The sequence below is a fragment of the Sander lucioperca genome, chromosome 2 (assembly GCF_008315115.2).
Source record: "Sander lucioperca isolate FBNREF2018 chromosome 2, SLUC_FBN_1.2, whole genome shotgun sequence".
Classification (NCBI taxonomy): Eukaryota; Metazoa; Chordata; class Actinopteri; order Perciformes; family Percidae; genus Sander; species Sander lucioperca.
In genome coordinates this window covers 711,501-717,500 of record NC_050174.1, presented here as the reverse complement: position 1 = coordinate 717,500, position 6,000 = coordinate 711,501, and the positions used below count along the sequence as shown (strand labels likewise).

Genomic DNA, 6,000 nt, shown 5'->3' with positions numbered 1-6,000 from the left:
GTAATCCTCTTTTTGCTTGATTTAAAATCTGTGATGGCTAAGGGAACTTTTTTTCCTGACTTTTTGGGGCTTTATGTCGACCAAACTAAGTGAGAGTATTGTGCAACAATACAGTGAAAGATATTGGGCTTTTTCTCTTAAATAAAAGGAAGAAAAGTGTTGTATCTTAATTGCGATGCTGTGTTGAGGTTGTGTGGAAGAGACTCCGCTGGACACTGTTCTTGATTATAATATTACATCAAAGATTTCAGCATCAATTTACAGGTTCTGCAGAACCCGGAGAGTAGCTACACGGCCAAAATGCACTCTGATTCTGGCTCTAAAACTCATAGCTTATATTGGGTATGCTTAGGTAACATGTTAGATGACATGGTACATAGGTTAGTGTCCTTGGGGGGCTCCCTGGCCATACATTAGATAACGTAAGTTGACAGCATGGGTTAGTACCCAGCGACATCACGCCACTAAGAGGCTAATCATTAAACCACTGCACTGCTACACTCTTATGAGGCCTCCGCATATATTAGTGTCTTACGTGAAACCGTTATACCAGAAACATAATCACGATTCATATAGATAAGCCATTACTACAAAAGGTACTTTGTCACATACACGTAGCGAAATTCATTCTCTGCATTTAACTAGGCCTGCACGATTAATCGTTATAAAATCGCAATCTCGATTCACCCTGTTCACGATTTAATTTTTAAATAACTTAGATTTTTTCGTCGTTTATTAATGACTTTGATTCTCATTTAATTTTATGAGCCGACTGCATCACAAACGCTACTACTTTCCTCTGAGTTTTAAACATAGACTGTATAAAATAGGTTTTAAAGCGCTCCCAAGCGCTGCAACGCTCTCCCTGCTCTTCATTGAAGCCTCTGTGTTTACAGGCTCGTGGTGATGAGCAATGTGCTCTAGGTGCCGAAAGAAATATGTTTGGTACTGCCAATTTGTTTTGTTTTGTCATGGTTCATGTGTGCAATAAACATTACACTTCGTGAGAATCGTGATATCAATTCTAAGCTAAAAAATCGTGATTCATATTTTTCCCCGAATCGTGCAGGCCTACATTTAACCCATCCCTCAAGGGAGCAGAGGGCAGCCAATCACAGCGCCCGGGGGGGCCAACTCCAGATCTGAGCCAGTGCCTTGCTCAAGGGCACTGACTGGAGAACCTAGTACATGCTTACACCATTTTTGATGGTGGGGGAAGCCGGAGCACCCGGAGGAAACCCGTGTAAACACGGGGAGAACATACAAACTCCACACAGAAAGGCCCGGAACCACCTGGATTCAAACCCAGAACCTTCTTGCTGTGAGCTAACCATTGGTAGCTTCGTGAGACCGTCCTGATCTCGCGAGCTCCAGTTTTCCACTCGCAGATCAGTCTGGCATCTTGAGACAGAAAATTTGGAGCCGTTCGCCAAACGACCGACCAATCAGCGTTGGTTTTGAGGCGGGTTTAGGTGTGACGCAACGAGAAGCGACTGTTCACACGGATGAGATGAGCGTAGCTATCGCGCAAGTTTTATCCGAATTAGAAAGTAGTTCTCCATTGAAAGAAGAGCAAAAAAACGGCACTGGAGGCTTTTCTCGGAGGAAAAGATGTTTTTGCTCTTCTCCCGACTTTTCGGCAAGAGTTTGATATATCAACTGGCTCCGCTAGTCGTGAAGAAAATTAGCCTCGTGAGACCGTCCTGATCTCGCGAGCTATCTGGCGGAGTCAGGTTAGTGAGACAGATGGTTCATCCAATCAGCTAACCAGTATTTTCGGCCCTTCCCAAAAGTTCTCCAACGGAAAGATGGATAGGCCGAGCAAACGCGAAGCAATCCATCTGGCGGAGTCAGGTTAGTAACCATTGGGCCACCATGCTGCAATGCCAAAAGCACGTCAATAATAAACTAAACGTATCAGGCCCTTAATGCGATCCTCATTTTCCGGTGTGGCCCTTAGAGAAGTTGAGTTTGACCTGGTTTAGGGGTTAAAGTGCCATGAAGTCCCCACAAACCATTGTGCTAAAAGCTTTAAACGTTGAATGTGTTAGAAAGGAAAAGAGAGGAAGGCATGAGAAAGGTCTTCTGGACAGTCTGAGTCCCATGCTTTCTTTTTTCTTTCTCTTCACAGCACCAGGCTACTTGAAAAGAGAGAAGAAGCACTTTAGGCTGCTGTGTTCTGCCCGTTTTTTGTTTTTTTTTTACATTTAGTTCCAGCCTACTTATTTTTGTTGTTGCACCGAGGAATCTCCTACTCCCACACAGTCGTGACCAGCGCCGAAATTTCATTTAATCTCAGCAACAACAGAAGAGAAGCTCCAAATAATATCACATTGCTTTGTGTGGTTTGTGTCTGCAGCAGGAAGGTGGAAACAGCAATTCCTAACATCAGTGCAAAACCTGTTGCCTACTCCTTTTTTTTTTTTTTATGTAAACTGTTATAATTATGTAACCAAGCCGGCTTGTGCCATTCTACAGTTTCCTTTTTATAACCAAAGACATCAACAATTAAAATAAGACCAAAGGTCGGTTCCCCAAGTCCACTGAGCATTTTGGGGGGTTAAATAACGCAACAGGACGTCAAACAAATGGGCCATTTCAGTGACACTAAGGCACCATACTTTCCTAACTAAACATTACTTTCCTAACTAAGACAAAATAACATAGATGTTATGTATTGAATTCTTATTTATTTGTACACTCAACTCTTCCAGCATGCGACACACGTGCGACAGAGGGGAAAAAACTAACAAAACTGGATCGGCCCGTGGATCTGTTAATTTTTCCAATCCCCGATCCAGCTATTTTGTCAATATCGGGACCGATAGCCGATCTTAATATTGGATCGGTGCACCCCTAGTCCTGACGTTGTAAAGTAGCTTTTGCGATAATGTTTTTAATCCATTCTTTTTTTTTTTTTTTTTTTTTTTTTTTTTAAAAGGTCCCATGGCATGACATTTTCACTTTGAAGCTCATTGTGGGACTGGCTCTAGTGGCTGTAATTCTGCACCAAGGCTGAATTTCAGGAAAGAGACTTCAGATACAGTATTAGGGGACCACTAAGGCCTATATAAAGAGACTTCAGATACAGTATTAGGGGACCACTAAGGTCTATATAAAAGAGACTTCAGATACAGTATTAGGGGACCACTAAGGCCTATATAAAAGCATCTAAAGGGCACCATGTCATGGGACCTTATCCACCTAAATGTTCTGTTGATACAGTATCGCCGATGGCAACTACTGTACATCATATCCGTTTCCAGCAAAACCACGTTATGTTCTTCTTTACAAATGAAAAATGACTGACTGACGTGATGTGCACTCTTCTTAGAAAACGTCTCATGATATTTTTTTGACATTGCAATACTCAAAACTATCCAATCACAATACTATTATTACAATACTAGAATCGCAATGAATGAAAATCGAGATACAAATCCAATCGGCAATCAGGACAAAAGCATATCGTCCCAACCCTACTGTAAAGAAATCTTTGTCGTGGCTGGTTAGCTCAGTTGGTAGAGCTGGCGCACATATGCAGAGGCTTATTCCTCAATGCAAAAGGTCCAGGGTTCGAATCCGACTTGTGACAGTTTTCCTGCATTTCTCCCCCCCCCCTCTCCCCTTTCATATCTCAGCTTTCCTATCCGTAGAGGCAGGAATGCCCAAAAAGTTAAATAAAATGAAGTCTATATGTTTTGGGACTTTATCAACTCAACAAAACGATAGTCTGTCAAATTCCTTTAGTGTGTCCAAAAGGTTTACGGTTTCTTTTTATAACCAAAGACATCAACCGTTAAATTAAGACCAAAGGTTAGTTCCCCGTGTCCATTTTGCATACCTTTTTTTGGAGTTAACCAAATGACTCATTAATGTAAAGTTTGTGGTTGGGACATCTGAACACAGGCAACTACAGTATATCGTCTTCATTTATTTGTGTGTGTGTGTGTGTGTGTGTGTGTGTGTGTGTGTGTGTGTGTCTTTTAATGGCTCGGCTGTCAGGATTGTCAACACTGATCGCTTATGTTGGGTTAAACGCAATAAACATTTCGGTTGGCTGCTAAGGCCTCCAAACCGACAGCATTATATCAGCTTATATCATACATGCAACGATTATATTCGGGTTAAGGCAATACCCCGATTTCTCAAACATCATGTAAACGCCGGTTAAAATCTGAGTTTTAATAACACGGTTAACGGAGGTAGGGAACTCCTTCAGTAACTGGATTATTCCTCCATGAATACACCTTAACCGGGCTATGATCGGTTCAAGCGTCTGCGCATGCTTCAACTGCACCTCCCCACTCCGCTGGAGCGGTTTTTGAACCGTCAGCGCTGTGAGTCGTAGATGTTGCTATGACACCTACAACAAAACAGCGATGCCAGACTCAGCGGGCCATCGGCAGCATGGAGCCTGCGGTCCGTCTGTTTGACTCCCCGCCGAGGCAGCAGCGGACATCGGGAGATGGCTATGGAGATTGTCCATCTGCGGGGCTGTCAACGCTGTGTCTCGCCAAAAAAAGTGGAGGGACCGAGGCGCGACCGCTGGATAACGTTAATGTTAGTTAGCTGACGAAGTTAGACTGCTAATTCCACCCGACACTGGTTAACGTTACAGATATAATGAGCAGGACAAGTTGTCGGTCATCTGGCGAGAGCACGGCGCGGTCCTACGCTGTGACAACAATGTGTCAATGGAACATTAAGTTGTTAAATTTTATTAATCGACAGGCCGATTGGTGTAACGTTGACATAGGTCAACTGGAAGGAACAGCCAGTTGTACGTTGGCAGATCGCCACCTACTGTACTGGAGGTAGAGTTACTCCGTCATTTTTCCATTTCTTACCTGCTCACGTATACGGGGAGAACTGTTTTTTAAGGATTTTATTTTACGACCACTCGGAGCTAATTCCTGACCAATCGCTAGAATCAAAATGTGGAACTTCACGTCTCGTTCATGGGCACAAATTGCATGTGAAGAGGGATTTATTACCAGGAAATATGTTGCAAATATTGTGGACAATTTTCTAAATATTTTGGCCTTAAGAAATTCTTATGACTCGTATGATTTTGTCAGCCCTGTTGGATATGTTACTCCGTTCAGCGTAGAATCTTCAAAGCTTGGTGTTAAGTGGACCCATGGTATCGTGGGTTATCGGCCTTTCTGGCTCCGCTGTCTGTCTGTCTGGTTTGAGGGCTGTGCCAGATTCATAATTGACTATGTGATGGAAAGTACAGCCCAGCTTTTTTGACCCTGCCAAGCATGAATCAACTAGATTGTGTGTGTGTGTGTGTGTGTGTGTGTGTGTGTGTATCACATCAAAAGGCCTCTCTGTGCGGCCTCGCTTTAGTCGGCTGCCTGCGTCCCTCGTGCACGTCTCTCATGTCAGATCAGACGCACAGCCTGAAGACGAGAGCGCCTCTCATGTCTCTCTCACTTTCTCTGCTTGTTGTACCGCGTCAGTGTCTTCTCTTTATGATTATTTGATGTTTTGAACACGGATTCTTTCTTTTCTTCTGTTATTCCTGCTTCTGTTTTGGCTTTCTGTGTCATCCGATGTATTTCTCCGTATGATCGATGAGATCTTTTATACCTAGTGAAATAAAACTAATAAAAAAACCTGTACTAACCTGCACCTTTCTACAAAGAGAGAATATTATACACTGTATGTTGTGTGTATGTTTGCCATGATGTAATGTTTCTGTGGTCTGATGTAATGGGGTGTTTTTGTTTGAGACCAACGAGGATTTTCCCGCCTTGCTGGACAATAAAGTTGTATTCTTCTGAATCAAAGTCGGCATATTCCTCTTTCCCTAGCGGTCGACTAGGGTTGCCCCCTCTTAGACGAAGATTTCTTTAGTCGATTTGTCATTTTCTTGATGCTTTTTCATGCTGAATGACTTATGCTGCGTTCCAGACACAATTTTTAGTCCGTAAGTTACGACTTCAAGTCACGACTCACGACTTGGTAGCGTTCCAGGCAACGTCACGACAA

At 43.0% G+C, this 6,000-nt stretch overlaps 1 protein-coding gene across 1 annotated transcript in view; it reads left to right on the top strand.

Annotated features, from left to right (window-relative positions):
- abhd17b (abhydrolase domain containing 17B, depalmitoylase) overlaps window positions 1-6,000 on the top strand; it is a 32,636-nt gene that overhangs the window by 10,292 nt on the left and 16,344 nt on the right. The gene's annotated exons all lie outside the window — the stretch shown is intronic.